Below are 23,381 nucleotides of genomic sequence, written 5' to 3' on the forward strand. Positions count from 1 at the left end.
TAGGTAACTTAAAATACAGTCTAGTGAAGAACAGTTTGCTTGTTTTCTCTGGCAATTTCCAAATTACAAGAGCCCAGTCTCTATTTTACCTTTTTATAGAGCTATTAATTACTTTTTGATCTACATTAGATCTTCCTGAAAGTTCAAAATATTAGCTCGAAACTAATGAGCCTCCCAAAGACTTTCTGTAATCAGTTCAATCCTGCCTGTGGTCACAGCAGAGGACTGGGAGCCAGGAATTCTAAAAGTCTTAATCAGAGCTCTGCCAGTAATTTGCTGAATTACGATTAGTTTAAATCTTTCAAGTTCTGCTTACTTTTTGAGTCCCAACAGTATTGAGCAGCCTATGGAAGACTCTAAGGCTGAAACTGAGCCCTGTAGGAACAGGCACAGATTGTGCCACTGACCTAACTGGGATCAAGCTTTCACATGCAGGACTAGTTTGGAGGTTTTCTGCTCTCTGAACAACACAGGTACCCTCTGCTAACTCCTTCAGCAGCACTGAGATACCCCAGGATGCTGAGCTGCATCTTCCTATCTCACAAATGAACAGATTTCACCTCTGTAAAGCCTCTGAATTTACAAAATACTGGAGGAGTTTGTCATTCCCTAAGACACAAAAAGGCCACAAACTATCGACGTTTTCACCATTTTTAAAAACATAAATTTAGTACAAAAGGAGGTTTCACAAACTAATTGCCCTTTTGGTCCCAGGTTTTCTCTTTAAACAAAGACTCTCTCATTCAGTTGCATAAGGCACATCTTGATCCCTCCCCCTTTTAAAACTCTCACCTTTTAAAACTCTCACTAACCTCCTTCCTATTGTTGTTTCCATACTTTTTCCCCCTGCAAATACTCCTTACAGCCAAAGGGCTGTTCCTGGGCTCATACCACATGAAAAAACATCAGCTCCAAGGAAGATTGTTAGACAAGAGGAATTGTCTTGCTCTGTCAGAAGACAGATGTGTGAGGACACATTCACATTCAGGTATATGCCCACAGAGCACAGAAGAGATGCATCCTCCCTCTCCTGGACCAAAGGATATGCACAGCATCTAAATCTCATGCCCTGAACTTGGGTTTTGGATTCATTTGGTGCCCCCAAGTAAGATGTTGATGCCACTTTGCCAACAAATCTAAAATTGAGCTCCCCTGCAGACCTGTGCGTCACATCAAACCAGCAGATGAACACTTGAGACGGATTACGGATGAATACACTGACAACTCTGCAGCTTTGTTTTATACAGTTCTGTCGATTCCCAGTGTCTGAGGACTGGTGGCAAAGAGAATGCATTTAACAAGAAGAAGAAGAAGAAGTCATTAAACATCAAACATCCCTTTGCTTCTGACAATTAATTGAGAAGAAAACCTCATAATCAGTTGCAGATTTGTCTCTGTGTAGCTAGCGTGACTCCGCTCAATTATCACACTGTAGTTCAGAGCAAGGAGTTTGGTTCTCATTTTTGTGTTACTTCAGGATGGGGAGGCAGCGGACAGAGCTGAAAGGTTAAAGGTGGCAGGAGGAGGTTGCCAAGGGTGTCACCATCTCTGTGTTAGACATAAATAATAGAAACCAGTGTGGTCTTTGGTTTATAGACCAGCTTTAAACCCACACTGTATCTGGGGCTGTCACTGAGGTGCTGGGAATATGTGTACAGAAAGCTGTGCTGCCCCAGGGCAGGTCTGCACCTTCTCCAAACAGCGCAGGGTCTGTTGGTGGGAGAAGACATCTCAAGAACATTCCAGTACGAAGAAGCTGCCTCTGCTTTCCAGCCCTTAAAATGTTCCAGTGCCAGTCAGTTTCCTTTGGTCTCTAATAGAGGAAAAAAGCCCTTTGTGAAAAATCACAGCCATCTATTGACGGTCTCGCAATCGCAATGTCCTCTTCCATGTCAGTGGGTAACTGCCCCTGCGCCCTGCCAGCCACACATTACTCCTTTCCTACCCATCTGAGTTTGCAAAAGCTTATTTCCAAGGTAGCTTGGATGATTTTGGGTGCTGTGGTTGGGTCAGTCATAACAGCCTTGGAGGGATGTGCTCTCTGAGAGGGAGGCAGGCTGGGGGCATACTGTTCTCCCCGGAGCATAGCCAGAATCACTTGTGGGGTGTTTCACCATTGCCCTCAGTTCAGTTGTGTCTTACACAGCACAACAGAGACATTAAGAAAACTACAAAATGTTGCTGAAGTTCAGGCTTTTTGATTGCCCCATGTTAACAGCAAAACCCTATTAACATTTCACAGCACTGGCTGACCAAACACAGCCCTACATCAGTCAGCCCTTATTGCTTCAAGACCATAATGTAAAAATAGATAAAACAGATCAACTGATCAGAGAAACTTAGACCTAACCTACATTTGCTCCTAGAGTGAAATAAAGGTGTAAGTATTCCTGACCTCCCTCCCATGTGAATTTGTTACTTTATGTTCCAGAATTAATCGTGCTGAAAAAGGGGTCCCTGGTGCACACAGAAATTAATGGCACTGGAAATGATTCAGGAGAGCTCTGGAACTGGGCTGAGGAGCAGTGGGAAGCAGTGGGCTGAGCATTTCCAGGGCAGATTCTGAAGACACTTGGCTGGATCCCAAGTGACAAAGAAAAGGCAGATGTGCCCTGCCCTCCCCGACACCTTGGCACTTCCCTCAGTCTATGGGTTACATTTGCTATCTCCTGAAAGCAAAAAAAAAAAAGCCTTAAAAGTAAGCATGCAAATGTGCTAATCTCTTAGGACAGCACATACATAAAAGCAAGTGTTTATATAAATGATACCCCTCAGTTCAAGCTGAATTTAATCATCAAAGGAGAAAAAGCACATATTGTTTGGTCTTTTACTAGTCAAAAATGGCTGGTATTTAATAAGCCCTGGAGCCAGATCTCAGTAGGACAGGCTTTTTTATGGGCCAGAGGCACCTACCATACCATCCCTTTCCACATACAGCCACTGACCTATGTCCAGATGATTTGAATTTACTTCCTAAATCTGATGCTTCACCCAGTTAGATCAAAAAAAAAAAACAAGGAGAGAAACATGGCATTTCTAGACCACAGTTCTTGGTGTCACTACACATTACTGATAATTTAGGAATGCTACAGAACATCTCAAGTTTAAAGTACTTTCGTGGTTCCAATGGAGAGCTAAAACAGATGGGGTTTCAGCATGACCTTTCAACCTACCAGACACTGTTGACCCAGATTATAGTTCAACAAAGCAGCTCCTGGATTCATGTTACATTTTGGGAGAAACAACAGGGTTACAGTGAGAATGGATATGCTGCTCAGAGGCAGCGCTGATGGCTGGCTCAGAGAGCCATGCGATGGAAACGGCATGGCAGTCCTACTCCCCATGCAGGTTTCTTTATGCCAAAGTAGATGCTCAGTGCTTGGAGAGAGCCTCTGCTATCTGTCATAAAATGCTGGAAAAGCATCCAGGAATGGGAGGAAAAACAGATGGGAGGTTTCATTGGGAAGTAAAGGTCAAAAATCAGTAAAAAGGGAGAAGCGCTCCAGTTGAAAACCTGCTTTTCCCAAGTTCAGGCTTTGGCATTAGAAAGCCAGAGCTAAAGACTTTCTGGTGATGTTCAGAAGAGGCCAGCGAAGTTTTACCACGGCGATGGCTGCATTTCAGCAGTAGGTGAAGAGATTGCCACAGCCCACCCCAATCAATGTGCCCACCCAGGCTCCAAAACAGTAAGCCAGGCTCGTCTGTCTGAGCTGAGCCAGTTGGGAACTGGAGAGGGACCAAGCACTGTGGTATCCTATTGAAACTGATGAAGTTACTGTTAATGTGCTATTATTGTAGTCATTACAGTGCTAAAAATAGTGCTTCTATTTTTTTTATTTATATACTTTTTAGCAAGCTGCTTGTTTTCAGGAGCTCTGCAAATATAAAGAGTTCCATAAGTGCTAAAAGAAAGCTTGTGAAATATTCTCACTGGAATACAAACCCACTTGAAAATAGTGTTTGTTACATTTCCCTATGAACTCAACAATAGACTATGCAGACCATTTTGCTAAAACACTGCACTTATTTTACTTACAATGTATCTTACTGTAAGAAAATCTAGGAAAACGCCTCTATAATACCTACTTAGTTTTTCTCAATTCCAGATGACAGCTAGAAATCCAGATTCTCACAAAGCGTTTCCAAAATGCTATCACCCTGCCAAAAGCCTCTCCAATCTCTTTGCCCCCCATGCTAAAATATCCATGATCCAAACCTTAATTAGCTCTGCTTGTAACAACAAAACCAGAAAAACAACCCTTATGTCCTCCAAGTGGAGATCAGCTGCATGAGAAGGACCAGGCTCGTCTTAATCCCCAAAAGACTGACATGTGTCCTAATTGTGAAATCCGCACAGCGCTTTTCAAAGCAGCTTTCTGTAACTGCTGCCCACGTCTATTGCCTTTGCCCCATGAGCTGATGACAGCCAGAGCCACTGGTGCGGGCAGCTCCTCACCTCTCCAGTCCAGCACAAATCTATCAGGGCAGAAGTGGGGAATTTCCTAATACATCATCCCAGGAGCACTTGATGCTGTACAAGTAGGAGCTTATCACCTGGTCACTGTTCTGTAACTGAAATAGGATGATGATGTGCTGGTAACTTGCCAAGATTCTGTGTTGCAACATCTTACAGATTATACCATATGATAAAGGTGCTGCGTTTAATGAGTTTTGTCAACTCAGTTATCGTTCTCACATCGCACAAAGCAAGTTTTGGGCTAGCCTTCGCAGCTATGCAGCCCCTTTCATCCAAAACTTTCAAAGTGATTTGTCCGCATTAATCAAGTTTCAAAGCTGCCTTGTGGAATATCTGTTTAGGCTCCAAAAGAGCATTAGAAATGGCTGTAGGGATCCCGACCAAAGTTCTTTAGCAAGAGCACATGCAGGTACTATTACTGGATATGATAGGTGTGGATCACAGAATCACAGAATATTACGAATTGGAAGGGACCTCAAAAGATCATCTAGTCCAATCCCCCTGCCAGAGCAGGAACACCTAGATGAGGTTACACAGGAAGGCATCCAGGTGAGTTTTGAATGTCTCCAGAGAAGGAGACTCCACAACCTCCCTGGGCAGCCTGTTCCAGTGTTCTGTCACCCTCACTGAGAAGAAGTTTCTTCTCAAGTTTAAGTGGAACCTCTTGTGTTCCAGTTTGAGCCCACTACCCCTTGTCCTATCATTGTTTGCCACTGAGAAGAGCCTGGCTCCATCCTCATGACACTCACCCTTTATATATTTATAAACATTAATGAGGTCACCCCTCAGTCTCCTCTTCTCCAAACTAAAGAGACCCAGCTCCCTCAGCCTTTCCTCATAAGGGAGATGCTCCACTCCCTTCATCATCTTAGTTGCCCTGCGCTGGACTCTCTCCAGCAGGTCCCTGTCCTTCTTGAACTGAGGGGCCCAGAACTGGACACAATATTCCAGATGCGGTCTCACCAGGGCAGAGTAGAGGGGAAGGAGGACCTCTCTCGACCTACTGACCACCCCCCTTCTAATACACCCCAGGATGCCCTTGGCCTTCTTGGCCACAAGGGCACAGTGCTGGCTCATGGTCACCCTCCTATCAACCAGGACCCCCAGGTCCCTCTCCCCTACACTGCTCTCTAATAGGTTATTCCCCAACCTATACTGGAACCTGGGGTTGTTCCTGCCCAGACGCAGGACTCTACACTTTCCCTTGTTATATTTCATCAAGTTTCTCCCTGCCCAACTCTCCAGCCTGTCCAGGTCTCGCTGGATGGCAGCACAGCCTTCTGGCGTGTCAGCCACTCCTCCCAGCTTAGTGTCATCAGCAAACTTGCTGACAGTACACTCAATTCCCTCATCTAAGTCGTTGATGAATATATTAAATAATACTGGTCCCAGTACTGACCCTTGAGGCACTCCACTAGATACAGGCCTCCAACTAGACTCTGCTCCATTGACCACAACTCTCTGGCTTCTGTCCTTCAGCCAGTTCACAGTCCACCTCACCACCCGACCATCCAGTCCACACTTCCTCAGTTTAGCTGTGAGGATGCTGTGGGAGACTGTGTCAAATGCTTTGCTGAAGTCAAGGTAGACCACATCCACTGCTCTGCCATAATCCAACCACCTTGTTATGTCTTCATATGGATGGATTTTTCTTCACTGAATTTTGAACCTACATAAACTTTCAGCATTCCCAATGACTCCTATAGAGAGTTTTATAGATTAAATATGCCGTGTGTTAAGAAGAATCTCCCTTTCCTTACTCTGAATCTGCCATCTGCTCATTTTATTTTGATACCCCCTTACTGCTTTCTTGGAAGAGACATTCCCTGCTCACCTTCTCCATGCCAGCCAGGCTTTGGAGATGTCTTTTTTCCATTCTTTCTTCTTAAAACAGAAAGACCAGACAGACAGTGGTGTTTAAATCCCTGCTGTATAGGCACCAAACTGCCACTGAAACCAAAGTTAAGAACCTAAAAACTGCGGAACTGACTCAAAAGGGTCTTCCATCCAATAGCCACAATGCCATAATGCACTTGTCCCAGATTCCCCTTCCTTCAAACAACAGATACTTTCACAGAAATAAGATCTATTATATGGCAAAGCGATAAGCTATTGAGGTTTTGTGATGTGAATTAATGAGTTTGACACTAACTGCTAGATGTGTTGGTGCTCCAGGTTTAAACTGCCCTGTTACCAAGGGACATGGAAGGATGGGGAGAAGCAGAGATTAGCATTCAAAAATAAGAGGTTGATAATTAGATGGCTATGAATATACACAGGTACTCTTTGCTCATCTTCTCACACCACTTATTTTCTGGTTTTAATTACTTTAAAAACTCTCATTTTAAAAGATCATTATTTCTTTAATCAATCTTCTTCTTGCACCCCAAATGGAGGTTTTATGCAAATGACTGCAAGTCCAAAGGAGACAGATTTTCTGTCCCCACCCATGAAGAACAGTTGATTCACTTAAAACCATGCCAAGGCCATATGCAAATCATCCTAATAGGAGCAGCTGCTGGCCTCACAGCCCAGGGGATAAACACAAGTTGTGTTCATGCTGCTGCCCCAATACACATCCTCAGAATCACTTTCAGGGGGGTGAAATCACAGGCTCTGTGAGCTTGCTGCAGCCGTGGCAGGTAATTGTAAGGAGATGTGTGCTGTGGATGCAGCTCAAGCTGCAGGAGTTAAGATGAAGCCTGCATAGGAAAATATTTAGGAAAATGTGTCTGGGCTCTCCTACAGCAAACTGGCATTGTCCTCGGGCAGCTGTGCCAATCTGCAGCACATTAGAGATTGGCCCATGTTTTCTGTTGAGAAAACAACCTTCCATCTGGATTTCATCCTCTTAAAGCCAATGAGTGCATGTTATTTGTATATATTCTGTAAATGACAGGATGTTTGATACACTTTTAGAATAAGCAAGAAGCTCCAATGAGAAATATGAATATATCAGGTAAAAATACGGTTTACAATGAATTGAACTAATGAGTCCAGGAGCACTACTTGCTTGAAATAAGTAAATATAATGGAGAGGAGTAGACTGGCTGTCTGTAGGAGATTTTTCACAGAAAGATAATTGACAAAGGAAGGAAAACTTGTTTTGAAGCTGGTCTACATCTGGTCAGTGTTTAATCTGAACGAAATCATGAGAAAGAGGAGGGAGCATGGAGAAAGTAATTCTGATCTTCAGGGCTAGCTGCAGCCAGGACAACTGCTCAGATTTGCAGCAGTGCAGCCACACACTCACCTACCCCAGCTAGTAGGTAGCCTGCGCCTACAAGAGCTAGTTGCAGCACTTTTCCACACTCTTTCCATCGTTGAAATGCTACAAAGGGACTACAGATTCTGGCCTGAAGTCTCCATATTTGAGTCTGAATTAAACATTCCACTTCGGATGCAATTTTTAATCCCCTCAAATGCTTGAGAAGAGAACAAACATTCAAACATTCTTGTTTTTTTTTCTTTTTCCTCCTTAAAATTCCTGCCTTCTGCTCATTTTAGGAGTGGCTTCTGACCACCACTCCAGACTTCATCCAAGCCTCAGGGCTCTGAAGAGTTTTGCCCAATTTCAGACTTTGCAATAAATGTTTTGCCAGACCTACATTCAACTTCAGAAGATGCAAACCATTTCTACTTCCAATTCAATGGTCATCAATCAAAGAAATCCTCTTCCCACCTCAAGAAAGTACATTGTTTAAATGGAAGAAAACTGGTTTTAATTAATAATGGCGTATGAAGCATATATAATTTACAACAAGGAGCCTGGGGGAAAAAAATACTGCTGCTGTCAAAGTGTTTCAGCAAGATGATCAATGACATCAAAATACCAGTTGCAGCAACTTGGCTTGTTCTAGACTGCAACCAGGAAAAACAAAAAGGCTCCATCTACTCACCAGTGAAAAAAATGCATCTCCTGAGAGAGCTCCTTCAACTTTAAGTCCTTCTGGACTTTATGCAATATTTGTGGCTTTTCCTAGCACTGTTTTTATGATGTTGTCAATGAGATCTCCATGTGACATCAATGCTGGTGGGACAAAAAAGAATGAAACAAAATGAAATGGTTAGAGCATAGACATTCTGGAAAACCAAAGCAAATAATAAATAAAAAATGCACTGGAAAAAATCACAGTGGATCTTAACTAGGAGTCTTTTATTATAGCAAAGGCAAATCATTAACAGCTTGTGTTCAAACTTCTATCAATATTTCCTTTTCAACCAGTCGAGGAGTGTAGCTAACAAAATATGCTGTGTGGCCAAGCACAAGATAATCGCCAGCTTAATTGGACCTAAGTGCGTCAGCATCTTCTAGCTCAATACCAACAAAAGTCCACCAAAAAGTAGCCACACAATTCCCCGTCTAAACGTCAGTTCTTCCCTTAACATGAATCAGAGGATCCTATAATTGCTCCCAAGTGGCAAAACCACAAGCATGGAAGTAAATGAACTATGATAAGGGTCTCTCATATTAAAGGAATCATAAAAGCCTGAACACAAAGCCTAGCAAGAAGTGCCCTTCTCCACATGGCACAGCTTTGAGCAGGCTGCGTTCACCCCCTGGTGCCGCCTGTGCTCTTCTACGTGCTGGAGTTCAGCCACTTCGTGACAATATTCCAGACATGAAATTAACACTTCTGAAAACTTTTAGGGATCAAAGGTTGCCTCCTTCACAAGTCTTTTCATACCGAAGACATGATGAAGTAGTCTGGCTCTAGTTGGAAAAATAGTTCAGATGACACTCAAAGGGGTTGTTGTAAGAGGAGGCTGCTGGGGAACAAGGACCAAGGTTGGCATCAACCTCACAGGTTGGTCTCCTTTGCCTTTGCCCTGGGTACCCAAGAAGTCGCTGCAGAATATGCCTCTACCTTTCATCCCCAGGGTACGTGGTCTGCTACCTTGTGGATGGAGCCCCAAATAGAGGAGAAAATTTGTTTGTTCTGGAGTTAACTCAGACTGCAAACATTACATGAAATAATCCCGAACTTGTTGACTAGCTCATAGTCTTCCACCAGAAGTGAGCCAGAGAGTCCCAGCTCAGAGGCAATCAGCCTTCCCTGGCTGAACCAAAGGGCAGCATCCTCCCTGGGAGTGACAGAAAGTCAGCCTTTAAGCTGTGCAGACAGACAATGATTTTTTTGTAGGTGACACATCCAGAGCTAATGGCAGTTTCTCAGTTCCTGTGACAAAATGGAACTGTTGCTGTTCTGTCTCTGCTGGTGATGGTGAAGATAGCTGTGCTGCCGCTGGCTGCAGCTGTTGGGAGTGTTGCATTTCTATTCTCTTTGCCGTGGGAATGAGGTACTCAGCACAGCATTTGCAAGACCCTAAATGACTTACCATCAGAGTTGTGTTCTCAGTGATTTTCAATGTGTTTCAAAGACCCTTTTGACATCATGTGCCTAACCTTTTTAGGTGCTATCAAAAATGCTGCTTTCACAGGGGATGGCTGACTAAACAGAAGTCTCAACATTCATGTCATAAATATCTCAAGACAAGTCTGTTGATTCAGTGAAATGTGTGGTTGGCTGCTATTGTAAATGCATTCACAGAAAACCTCACAGTGTGCTGCTGCTTGGGATTACTTGTGAGCAAAATAAATGACAAACATTTTGGTTTTGTTTTTTTTTTTTTAATAACATTTTGATACATTACAAAGTGGCTTTTCTTTTAATTTTACACCACATCGTTTAGGATGACATGAAGCAACATAATTTGTTAAGACAAGATATATAAAAATAAATAAATAAAAAGGGATTAAAAGGAAAGCCAGCTCTGGAAGTTTGTTGGTTGGAAAAGGCTATAATTTAAACCAGAAATGTCTGGATTAGATTATTCTGACAAGCTAAAAGGAGGCAGAATTTTGCTGAGCATTTACAAAGCAGAAACGAAATGGAGGGAAAGCAATGTCTTCAAACCGAGAGGGTAGCTCTCAAAACCACCTACTTCTGGATTTGAATCCAGATCTGACAATGGCTTGGTAGCTCTGAGCAAGCCACGAACCTTTACAGTTTCAGATTCATTGACGAGCTAGGCCATGAACCAGCAGGACAACCATATCCCTCTGCAGGAGACTCAAATCATTAACCATCCAAGGGCAGGGGACGTGATGTTCACATTTAAGATGATCTTTTCACTGAATAAAATCTCAGACATTGGAAGGCAAACCCAGACATTGACCACTTCTAGGAAATGTGAGAATCTTTAAACCCCACAAATCTCTCTGTAACATGCAAACCACAGCAGCGATGGGGCAGATATACTTCATAGGAAACACAAACCACCATCTCTGAAGCCAACCAATCAACCAGAAATCAAACTAACTCAAGCAGAGCTTTTAATTCTAGCAAAGTCAAACTTTTCCAACCAAGAAAAAGAGAGATCCAGCTTATCTGACAGCTCAGGGGGCAACATATTTAAGAGAGTGCCAAGTCCCAGTTGCTCAGCTGAAGGCTGCGGTGCAGAGGTTGAACTGGAGACCTCCACCCTGCAGCTAGACTGCCTGAGATCTGTTTGACAGAGTTGCAGATTGGTATCCCAACTGCTTTTTCCTGAAGTTTTCCCAAATTTCAACGTGATGGGTGGAAGTATCATTGGAAAAGATAATTTACAGGCAGAATTTCCCACTGGAAACCTTTTTAAAAATAAAATTAATTATAATATGGGGTTTGTGGTATGCTTTGAAGAAAAACAGTGTTATTAAAACAATACTCATCTAATACAAATAATTACTATAATAAAACTTAAAGGATTATATGATTATATTTACATTATTGTATTACTTTATGTCTCAAAGGATCCCAAATGTATTATAAAAAGTAAGTACTACAGAAGTACAATCATTTCTGGATATTAGCAGCCCTGCTAACCCCTTTGGGCTAGCTGTCAGAGAAAACAAAAATGACTTTTCAGAGCCGTAAAAGTTTAAAGACCCAGTCTGTCAGAATGACACCCTTATATAATGGCACACTTATATAATCTGTGTTTACAGATAAATGGCAGCAGAATCCTGGCACTGCTGGTTTAACGAGGTGAGTATAAATACAATCCCACCAAAACCCAGCCGTGTGCTGTGAACAGTCACAGGTCTAACCTCTCAAGCACCACTGTGGAAGATTCAGTCCTAACTGTCCTAGTCAGGAGATAGAGTCCCTGGTTGTTTATTCTCAGGCAAAAAGAAGAAGTCTCACTTGCTGAGATTTTCATGTCATGCATTTGAAAGTCTAGATATGTTGAACATGAGACTCAGCTGACTGCTTGTGCCCTTCGGCTCTGGCAATGCCTCCTCACTTTACAACTTGCTCACAGATAGATTTCAATTGGTAATATTCAAAATTTCCAAATGGAAAATAGCTTCTGGTATGTGAATATGGCCAAATCACAGGACAATTTTATTCACACCAGTTGCTGCCATGCAGCGTGAAATTACAGCTCGTATTACCCCATACCATGGCTTGCAGAAATTTGGACCAAAACTTGAAAAATATTAATGTGTATGCAAATGCAGTCTTGCACATAAATCAAGCACACACACTTAAATCTGTGCTTTGGCTTTATGAAATGATAGATCAAAGCAGAACAAATGAGAAGATGGAAAGAAAATTAACACATTAACTGAAACAGAGCACGCTCAGATCCTGGAAGCCACTCTCTGTCTGGGTGTCACATATCCAATTACATTCCTCGTAACTCAAATGACAGAACAGACTGAGAGAAGCTAGGATGCCTATTCCTACTCATCACCAGCTACTCATAGTAATTTTTTTCAGAGTACTAGTAATTATCCTTAAAGGGAGAACAATTAAAATCCCATGTAATTGGAAGTCTGGTTATGATTACGGATGAGTCAAACTGCTTTGGAAAATGAACACAGAACTGTTTGGAGCTCCATTGGTATTTTATTAATCATGTCATTAAAATGGGTGCATAAAGTGGGTGCATCTATACAGTGGGATTTTCAAAAGCTCTCAGCACTAGCCACACTGCTGCTGGTAAAGTTTGTAGGAATTCTGTTCCTTGAGTGTAATAGGAACAGAGTTATGCCAGAACTGAGCATTTTTATAGCATCCAAACCTTATTGTTCTTAAGCAGCCAATTCTCTTGACATTTCTTTAATTCTTTCTGCTGATCCCATAATCCTAACATTATTTTCCCATTGGCAGTCCCAGGACTGGAGATGCTGCAAGGTCTTGAGTCCTGGGGATATGGGACAGAAGAGCTCTTCCCATCTTTCTCCCCTCGGGGATGAGACCCAATAGCAGCTGAGGCTTTGAGTCTTGAAGGGACGACTTGGCCTAAGCCTGGATGCTGAGCTTGTTGCTGGGGGTAGAGTGCACGAGACTTGGCCTTACAGAGCTTAAGAGTAATGGAGCAATTTGGAGCAGATGGTTAGCATCAGAGAGCTGTTTAAAGAAACAGCATTGAGAGTAGAGAGCTGAAAAATAACATAACAGGAGATTTATTTGTGGTCTCTGGTTCAGGGCTGTCTAAGAAATGCAAGCAGTGGTTGGTACTTTCAGTTCGTCACAGATAACATGGAACCTTGAACCAAACAGATCTTGACTTTTTGCTTTGCAAAACCATAGCCCAATCTGATAAGAGTAGGTTTAAGCAAAGCATGACCCCCTTACACCGTTCCTCTGATGTGACTCCACCAGGCACCAAATCTCCAACGCAGTTTTTTAAGAAAAAGGGGGAATGTACCTCAAAAGGCAAAACTTCAGAGATAAACCCTTTCCCGTATTTTGCTTCTGAATCAATTTGCTAACATTGGAAGATTGGACTGGACCAGGCTGGAAAGATGGGCAATCGTTCATATAAATCAAAGTTAAAGAACAAGCAGTGGGAACGCAGGCTTAGTTGTCTATTCTGCCCATTGATTTGGCCAGCTCTGGATGCATGGACAATGTGCTTTAGCAAAGCAAACAATGCCAGCAGGCTAGGAAAGATACAGTATTAGCAAGATCTCCTAACAACACAGATAACTTGAAAACTATGACTTTAAAGTAAATTCTGTCATTTGGTTTTTGTGCAACAAAATCTTCATTCTAAGAACCCGCTTACTTAGATATGAATTATACCAGTCATACAAATAGTCTTAAAAAGGTATCAAAAGTTCTCAAACTCCAAAGATTACACTGAAAAGCCTTGCTAAACATTGAAAGGATTCTCTAAATAAGATGTTAAGATCCTAATTTTAATTTTGTAATTAAAAAAAAAAAATCTACTTATAATCCTCTTGAAAAGTGATCCCCTGGAATGAATTGTCTTAATGCTTTACATCTGAAGGAAGCAAGGTAAGACAGTACTATATTGCATTTTCTTCTATCTGAGGGAAGCTGGAAATAATCTGGAGAGAAGATTATTTCCAACTTTCCAGCTCTTTTTCTATAATTAACAGGATGTAAGACATAACAAACAGAGGCTGAAGAAAACCACAAACTCTCCATATGGGGTTCAGTTCCTGTTTACTAGTATCCTGTTTACAGCATAGGCTTTGATGGTCAGATAATCAGGCCTCTCATGTTCCCAGAATGACCACACTTATTCTGTACTTATTTAAGGCTGGGAAGACTTTTTAATAAAAAAATATGTCGAGGAAACAAAGCAGAGAGGGATTATAACAATATGCATCACTACGGAAATACCAGACCCATTGTTACAGAATAGAAAATTACTAAATACTCTTGTGTGTGAAAATAGAAGGACGATGAGAATTGCCAGTTCAAAGGAAAGTGAGGAACAAAGCCCTTTCCCTACTGCCCTTGTCCATGTCTGGGTCATCTAACGCCTCAGGTGGAAGAAGGAGAAATACCCATTCCCAGAGCATCCCTGCCTATGATACTGTTCTTGGCCAAGGACTCCTCTCAGAAGAGGAGGCAGGCACTGTTTTTCAACCTGCCCTCCTCAGCTCCAGGATGGGGCTGGGGAAGGAGCACAAGAGGGGTTAGGTGCAGGTTTGGCTGCTACTTTGCTTGTGCCTTTCCTCTTTAACAGTTCAGAGCACGTGCTGGTCTAGCACAGACTGGGGGTGAACCTGAGTGGCACTAGAATAACAAAAATCAAGCCATTCTTAGACGTGGCAGAACCAATTCCTCCCTTGTTGTGCCCAACTCTGTTCTGGCTGAAATCTCTCTGCAGCACAAGCAGGACGCTCCTGTTTCTGCTATTCCTGTATGTAATGCTGCGTTTCAAGCAGCAATCGTTTCCTAACTGCCAAGAATTTGATAGCAGTTTGTTGTGACAGGGCTGAAAAGGCTGAACTGCACAGTGCCAAGGACAAACCTGTGCTGCTTGAGGAGTACTCGGTCCTGACAGGCTGGAGCAGGAGCATGTGCTGCTCTGGTCTGGGCAGAGGGACTGCATCCTGTGGCACGGGACATATATATACCCCCAATACTGTTTCCCTTCCCCATGAGGTGTGTGCCTGGCATGAGAACATGCTTGCATCAAAATGAGACTTACGGAACGCCTCTCAAACTACCTTGGTACATGAGTGTGATGCACTGACTCTACAACATGATTCATGTAATCCTCTTAACAGAGCCTGAGAGACAAGGATTCAAACAAGCAGTTTCTAGGGGTAAGGAGCAATAAGATAATTCTTATGATTACAAAATAATTAACTAAGGAAGTTGGAGAATAGGTGAACTGTTTATAAGAAAAATATTTTAATGACTAAAAGGTTGCTGCCTTTATCTCTCAGATTGTGGGGCTTTCTACCTTGGAGCTGCATCCAAACAACACCAGTGGAGTTTTGCAGCAGGAATGGCAAAATCCCATAAGCTGCTTTTGGGCTTTTTGTAGTCCCAAATAATAAAAACTTGGCAATATCAGCCAAATTTTGTGATAATCCTGTGCCCTCAGGCACAAAGAGTTGGAGAAGTTGCTTTCCAGTTTTTACCTGAACTGGAACCACCACTCTATGGACAAGTTCTGAATTTGGGCAAACCATAGAAGCTTGGAGTCAGTATAGCAGTTTTGATATATCTTGCTATGAAGTCATCTTCTATGGCTTACTTGACAAAAAAGTATGTGTTTGTCTTTACAAACAGCTTCTTCCATTTTCTTTGTAATAGACAACTGCTAGAAACATAATTCCATTTGGCACAAACCAGCCTTTAAATTCTGAACAAAAACATAATGTTGAACACCAATAATTTGTTAACTTTTTGCAACATTGCTGGTCACGTACAAAGCGCACAGAATGCACAAAAGTGGGAATTTATTTTTTCTTTAGTTGAGAAGAGAGTTTAGGAATGGAAAAGCCTGCTGTAGAAGAGCTTCATATTTTCATTTCCTTTTTAGAACTCCTGTCATAAGAGCAGTGATTTAGGGAAATTACACTTAACAATCAAGATTTTTCTCATCACTTTGTATGTGCTAAGAGAAGTTGCAAGTGTTTAAGTAAATAAAATTAAGAATGGCTGCTAGATACTCGCTGTGAAAACATATTGTATCACAGCTTTTATCTCCAAAAGGACTGAGGTTTTGATATAAATAAAACTGCTGAAATTATGCATTGCAAATAAATAAAGCTTTGTTTATTTAGGTTTCTTGTTCTGGTAATTTTTTCATGAGTAGCTTTTCATTTTGCTTTTGAATCTGTTCAGTATTTGAAATGGTTTACATCCAAAACCACATTGCTACACCAGATTTACTGACGTCATATATTTGCTTTATACATTGAAACTATACGGACAGCTCATCAGCAAGTTTGTGGAGTTAAGCTATTCACATCATCTGACAGTCTTTGTCAGATATGGTATATCTCTGTCAGTATATGGTTCTGCCTGTATCAGCTAAAATCAGGTGAATTTATATGCTATCATGCTTCCTGCCCACTAGTAACACTGTTAGGACATTTCCCCAAAAAGCATCACTCATATCTTACAAAAGAAGAGGAAAGTCCCTGTGACTCACATAGAAACACCTTAATTGGTGTAGTTTGAAAGACATGCTAGCCAGGATATGCTTCCTAGGAGACATGGTCTCCTGTGAAAGGGTCAATGCCTACAAATTTATTGGAAAAGATGGAAAACAGGTGGAAACTTTTTCAATGCTATTGTTTTGGTATGTAAATTATTTTAGTGCTGCTGAAGAGGTTGAGACTAAAACCTTCAAACACAGTTAATTAACAATCTTAATATGGTTTGCACCATAAATATACCTGGCCTCAACAGAAGAACAAAGAGGTGTTTGGAGAGGCATCATGGGTGTGGGAGATTTTAATCTTGTTTAGCCTGAGGTTTATCTGAAGAACTCTACTTGGCCAAGATCTCCTCTCAATGTCTCCTGATTCATACCAGTGTAAATGAGGAGAGAATCTGGCCCAAAAATGTTATCAGGTTGTAATTATGATGATACTAAAACAGCCCATTTCACTCAGTAATTATACCGTATAGATGGAAGTTTAACTCCATCCTTACTCTGAGATGTTCTGCTTCTAGGTGATGCCTGTGGCATATTCGTATTAATTCCCAGTTGCTTATGGTGGCACCCAATATTCCTTACAACAAAGATGACTTTATAGAATCATAGAATCATAGAATAGTTAGGGTTGGAAAGGACCTTGAGATCATCTAGTTCCAACCCCCCTGCCATGGGCAGGGACACCCCACACAATGACTTGAAGTCATCTTATGGACATCCCATTTGAAGCAGAGCCCCTTCAACAGGGACAACGTATAACTCAGATAAGTAATTTTTCAGTAAGTTAGTAAGACTGGGTTTGAACCCATAACTGAGAGGCAGCAAGCTCCACAACCAAATAGCATTCCCAAGAGCCTTTCGGTCTGCAGGAAAATAATTTAATTCCATGCAATTCCTTCCTAACTATGAGAAAGTCTCAACAATGTGTTGGTCAAACACTGGCATTGGTTCAGGTCAAGGTTTGTCTGATAGGGAAAATGCTCACTGATATAATTTCAGTAACTTCTTGACTCAAGGGTACTTGCTACCTTGTAGAAGGAGCTCAGTGCCGTGTTCATTAGCCAGTTGCTGTTCACAGCACCTTAATTAGGTGACCATCATTCATCAGGGTAAAATGGCTTACTTGACACTTCTGCAAGATAACAAGACATCTAACAACAAAGCTGAGTTCTGACTCCCTTGTCACAACCAGGCAAAGATCCTTCCTCCACCACAGACACACCACATCTGAAAAACCTGTTTTCATTAGAACAATGCTATGAGCTGTTGTAAAATACAGTTGATTTTGGAGTATTTTATTCTGGGGGAATGGAATTATGCTAAACATCTCATTTATTTTTAAAGGACAAACATTTTGACTTTGTTGAGCTGAATTCCATAGAATTACTCTTACAAGTTCAGTCATCTGCAGCCAAAGGCCATGAGTCTTTCAGCAGAGCGTGAGGATTCATCATTGTTTTATTATTATTGAACATCCTTTATGCTGATCATAAATCAGTTTAACAACATCTGTTACTGGAAGGCTCCAACAATCATGATATTGCACAAATACATACACCACCCTCTGCCTCCCTTTCAGCTTAGTGTGCTATCTACAGCCTTGGACAATAAACTCTCCTTACCATGAGCTTCCAGGAAGTACAGAAGTCCTCAGTGTTCTGAGGGACCAAAAGACCAGCTCATCAGCTCAGAAAGTCATAATGGAGCCATGATTTTCTCAGTAAAACTGCTCTTTCTCCAGGAAAATCCTTCTCATGGTACCTTGCTGAGAAGATTTTCCTATTCTCTTCAGTTATCAAAGAGCAATAAATATTAAGTAGACTTGGTCAATACTTTTTAATGTGGTTTCTTTTTATTGCTGGAATATGCTGCTTTGCCCAAACAGATACAGTTAGGAGGGGTGGGACAGCTTCAGTAGATTTTTTTCATTTCAGTTATTCTTCTAAAAACAATGGCTTTGAAATGGTCAAAGAAGCTTTCTTCGGCATTTTCAGAACTGGGAAAAAAATGTTCTTTATTTGAAGCAGCTTTTGCAATTTCAAATATAAGTTGACTTACCATGAAAAAAATTCTAAACATTAGTGGTTTTCTGGTGTGGTATGGGAAAATATTTGAAATCTTGAAAGTTCTCAAGGTACAATGAACCTATTTTCTGGTGAATTACAAGACTAGCTGTATACTGTACATACTCAGAGATTAGTTGACAGAACTACGTTTTATAGACTACAACACCAGAATAAAATCTAATCCACTTAACTATGAGAAATAATGAAAGTAATTGCATAAAAGTGAAATTAGTGCCAAAATGCCCACTAAGTTGAAAGGGGTAGGTCTGCACATATCACTCCCAGCATTTCCTCAGGAGCAGATCTTGCAAAGATCTACTGACATGAATCTAATCTGATTCTACACTTACTGTCATTTATGGATCCTCTATTACAGCTTGTCTCAGTCTTTATCTCTGAAAAGGCCAGAGATAAAAGCTCTAATTGTGTTAAACGATTTCCAAAGCATTGGGGTTAGAACTGGAAAATGAACCATTTTGATTGAGAGTGTGGTCAAGAACAGAAAGTAGGAAAAAGAAAAAGCAAAAAGCCCACATCTCTCTCCTAAGTGAGTGTGTTTAAAACACAGAATCATAGAACAGTATGGGCTGGAAAATCTGATATCCCAGCCTCTGCTCATCACCGGTGTATAAACGGCTTATTCAAGGAGTGCAAATATGCCTTTCTAGTAAAGTATTAACCCTGCCACAAGATGGTTTAAAAAAGAGGAGTGGTCAGTCTTAAACCCTCTTTCACTCAAATAAGAGTTCTTCAACACATGTGATCCTGCTGCATTGGTAGAAACCCTTAAACCATACATAATATCTCCTAGGTAACTGTAGTACTAGATGAGAGCGGTTTTATTAGCTTCCTAATTAAATTTCACAAACTTCATAGTAGTGACAGATTCTTGGTTATCTCTGCCGCAGAAATTCAGATGGGATGCCAGAGGGAAAGGATGGGGCTGTTCGTTTTATTGCATGCCAAGATTTTGTGCTACCGGTTACACTCGACAATCTCTATCTGAAGCAGTTAAGAGCTATAAAGAATTCATTAAAAGGGCTGAGATTTATTAGAGGCACCTCAAGCTCATTAAGGATGCTGATGAAATGTGAAGCCCTTGAATCCACACACCATCTAAGAAGTGCTCAACTGTAGCCTATTAAATGTTGGAAGACAGGGGAATTACTATTATTTTTTTAGTAAAAAAAAAAAAAATCAATATAATGTTTTTTAATTTCCATTATCATTGCTAAAAATGGTAACTTTCAGCTGCATATCCCCTCCCCCTCACCCCTTCCTTTCATGAAGAGCAAAATGACAGCAAAGTTTGGGTGTTACGGAGAGAAGACAGGAGGAAGATCAGAAATACAACAATCTGATTTAAACTGTGGGAAAAGCAGTAAGAACAGAAAGAGAGAATGAGAAGACTCAAATAGCAACTGCTGTGGAAAAACCAACAAACCCAACTTCCCCCTTGAGGTGAAATACTGGAATTACTAGAAGTAGTGAAAACACCATTTCCCCCCCCCCCATCCTCTGCAGGGATTTCAACCGTTTAAACACTTTCAGTTACACTGAAAGCTGAGAGGCTTTGGGCTGAATCTTTCTTCTTCTTTTTTTCTCCCCCCCAACTGAATTGTTTTGTGGGTTTTTTTCCATGAAAATCAGTGGTTTTTGCACTTTCTGCAAATTATTTTTGTTGCTAGAAAAACATTTACTTCTCAAAATATCAGATGTAATTACCTGTCCAAAAGGAAAGAAAGGAGAGGAAGAAAGGAAGGAAAGGCTAAGAAAATATGGGAAATGTGGAAAGACTTGACTTTAGTCGATCTCCAAACCCGAGCAGGCTCAGCTCATCCTTCCTGCACACTGGTCAGCTCAGTCAATAAAGGCAGATCAAGCCTCAAATGGCTTTTCAAAGGAGATAAAAAAAAAATTAAAGCAGTTTTCTTCTAAACCAAGTATGGGATGAGTTTAGGTCAACAACGACCTCCAGTCCAGTTTGGTGTGAAAAATTTTCTACTGGGTCTTAAAAATGTAGCTTTGCCTTAGATGTTCTGTCCTCTGTGTATAAGGACACAGATGCCAAAGGCATAGGGAGTTTCTGTGGCCAAATGAAGTTAATTTTGTGCACAAGGCATCCCCCCAGGGAGGGATTATAGCCCAGATAATAAGAGAGATTCTCTAACAAGTATACATGTGAGAAAAGGCAGAGGCGCTCTGCAGGATGTGGGTGACGCACACAGAGCCAAGCCTGTATGTGCAGCATTGCTGCGCACCAGCAGGTGACATGAGCAGTCGCTGGAGATGTGAATGCAAATGACATTAACCTCTCTGAATACCAAATGTCTGTCTTTTCTCTGTTCTGTATATCTCAGGATGCAAATACACCTGAGAAATCTAAACTTCACAACTAGATGGAGATTGAAATTTGAAGTTCCCACAGATTTAGAGCTGTCCTCATTCAGACCGTTCTAGAGATACACCCAGGCCATACTGAAATACACCATGAACCTATGCTGTAATAGGAGACATTTCAACATAAACCTTACCAAACAAGTCAAGACAATATCCGAATACATTACTTTATTTTCTCAGCTGCCCCTCTTTTTATGTTGAAATACATGCCTATTCCTCTAACTTTATGTAAATTCTACTTTTTTTCTCATAAAGACTTCATAGTGAATAGCAAACACAACTAGCATCTAAACCAGTGTCAGCAGAACAAATTACCTCCCTGCCCAACACCTAACATGTCAAAACCTAATTTAGGAGGTATTACTCCAGACTGTCAGCAGCAACCACTGTGTTGCACACACAGATGCCACATCATTGTTTGAGAGAAGGAGCCCCATCCATGTAACCTATGGAGCAAAAGTAGGGCTAATCCAATAAAGATCAACATCAAGACAAACCCAGAAAACATTTGTAGACAAAGATAAATTCATACTATGAAGCAGAAAAAGTCTATGTCTGAGACGTCCCTCAGTAAGGCCACTGCAATCACACAGCACCAGTGAGACTGTGTACATACAGAATGATGTGAAGAGACAGTGTCAAACAAAAACAAGTGGGTTTTGGGGTTTTTTTTCAGTTTTAGTGAATAAGACTTACCTGAGTTAGATAAAGCAGGAAAGCCCCACTTTGAACTTAAAACATACCTAAAAAAGGGATGGATTCATACTGAGTGGATTATTGTTTTCAGGTGCTGAGATTTATGTCCTGTCCCTCTCCATGCTTTCAAGGTAAACTTAGTTGACCTGCCCTGTTTCCAGGCAATGCAGAGACTCCCTGGTGCCTGTCAGCAATGTTGTTTAAAGGAGAGATTGAGCAGGAGCCAATCAATACCCAGCATAGTAAATGGTGTGAATCACTCAACAGCTGATACAAACAATCTGCTGTCCAACTGTATCAGAAACAGTACACGGCCCTACAATCACATAACGCAGAGTTGCAGAGGTAGGCTACCCAAAGTTGTGGCTCAGTCTGGATCCTGTATTTATTAGTGCAGATGCTAATAAATTCCTAAAAGAAACTACTCTTGGAGCAAGGATTTATGTAACAATTCACTGCAAAGGGGCCCTTTTCAACCATTATGCAGAAGTCAGTGACAAAGTCAACCCAAAGAATACCAATTTTCTAATTCTGTGCTTAAAGAGCAGCAAAACCTTGAGTCCTTGCACTGCAGTGTGGGTAGCTCAGATGCATAGCAGTTTATGCATTTTCTCATGCCTTTTTAAGTGTGTGTGCCTTTCTTAGAAAGAGTGTGGCAGAAAAGGTACTCGTTCATCTCCTCATGTCTCACTGATGAAGAAAAACTGTGGCAGTACATTAAAGACTAAGCTGAGTTACACTGGGGACTCAGCAGCTCTTGAGCAATCAGGAAAACTGTTTGTGGTTTTATGCCTTCAAGTAATATCAGCTTCTTTTTATATATATACACTTTTTTTTAACACACTTCTCTAAAAAACAGTGGAACTTCTAACCTCTGTACTCACTTCTCTTTGAGGTTCAAGATATTCATCCTCTGGGACCACCTGGGTAAAACTGCCTATGAGTTACAGCTGTGCTTCACTCACAAAAATAGACATCTGCCTTTGTCCTGCTTTTATGTTTAGCAATATTGGTAATTTAGTTGAAGACACTGCTATGCCAGCATGGATTAGTTACACAACCACCTCTTGCAGAGGGTGTGGGAAGCTTATTACATCTCTGAAAGACAGAGCAAAAAAAGATAGAGAGTAGCTTTTTTTAATACAGAAGACTCCCAAACAGTAGTGAATACAGCCAACTACGGAGCCCACCAAGTAAGCAGGTGAAAATATATTAATGTGAACATTTACTATAACAAGTCTTTTTTTTTGCCCTTGAGACATTTCTGCTCATTCAAAATGTGCAGCTATAAATCAAATTAGATCAAATACAACTGTCTGAAAGGAAGCCACACAACAATCAGTTTTGAATTTTCCCACCCCTCTCCCATAAAAAGCCAGTACAGTAATACAGAAAGTTAATATGTACATCTAACCCATTATATCTGGCTTGAAACTGTATAAAATGACATCTGATAGCAGCTTGTATGGACAAGCTCTCATTAAACGTAATTACTCAACAAGGTCTATCCTAAATCAGTTAATGATCAGCAACAGACAAAAAATTTACTAGTATTCCCTGACTTTGCATATTATGGGAATAGATTTTCATATTAAAAAGTTCATATCGTTCCTTCTTATGCTTTGATTTACTACTTATGAAGTGAATGTGGGATCTGATTACATTAATTGTGCATGTTGTCAGATTGTCACTTTTCTCCTTTTTAATTGCCTCCCGTCTCTTTCATTATCCCCGACAAGCCACATTTTCAGCCCAGCATCCAGTTCTGCTTGCCTGGTTTTCCCATATGCAGCGCTACAAGATTGGTTACT

Source organism: Psittacula echo (genome assembly GCF_963264785.1).
Source record: "Psittacula echo genome assembly, chromosome: 12".
NCBI lineage: Eukaryota > Metazoa > Chordata > Aves > Psittaciformes > Psittacidae > Psittacula > Psittacula echo.